Source organism: Mandrillus leucophaeus, unplaced genomic scaffold (genome assembly GCF_000951045.1).
Source record: "Mandrillus leucophaeus isolate KB7577 unplaced genomic scaffold, Mleu.le_1.0 Scaffold2, whole genome shotgun sequence".
NCBI classification, from domain to species: Eukaryota; Metazoa; Chordata; class Mammalia; order Primates; family Cercopithecidae; genus Mandrillus; species Mandrillus leucophaeus.
Window position 1 is genome coordinate 6,826,144 of NW_012102031.1, and position 434 is coordinate 6,826,577.

Below are 434 nucleotides of genomic sequence, written 5' to 3' on the forward strand. Positions count from 1 at the left end.
TGAGGCAGGAGAATGGCGTGAACCCGGGAGGCGGAGCTTGCAGTGAGCCGAGATCGCGCCACTGCACTCCAGCCTGGGCGACTGAGCGAGACTCCAAGACTCCGTCTCAAAAGAAGAAGAAAACATCTCCAGCCATGCAAAGCTGCAAGCTCGCAGTTCTTTCCACCCGCCCTTACACAAGAACACTCAGCCCCATTTCACTGGACTTTGAAGGTTCCTACGCTGACCTCGTATTTCTTCCCATGTAAATCTCATACAGTGGCCACATGCCACCCCTGTAAAGCCAACCTTGATCATCCAGTTCACGTTATCTCCCTCCTGCCATTTATCTTGCCTCCACTGAGTTTTAATTCCAGGCTCCACTTCCTGTGATTGCAAACATATCCCTTCATCCCTATGTCTCCATTTGACCAGTTAGCCACCAAACGTCGGAA

General features: G+C 51.6%; 1 protein-coding gene across 1 annotated transcript in view; it reads left to right on the plus strand.

Moving 5' to 3' along the window:
• Positions 1-434, plus strand: part of FOXRED2 (FAD-dependent oxidoreductase domain containing 2) — a 63,103-nt gene that overhangs the window by 1,067 nt on the left and 61,602 nt on the right. The window lies entirely within an intron of this gene.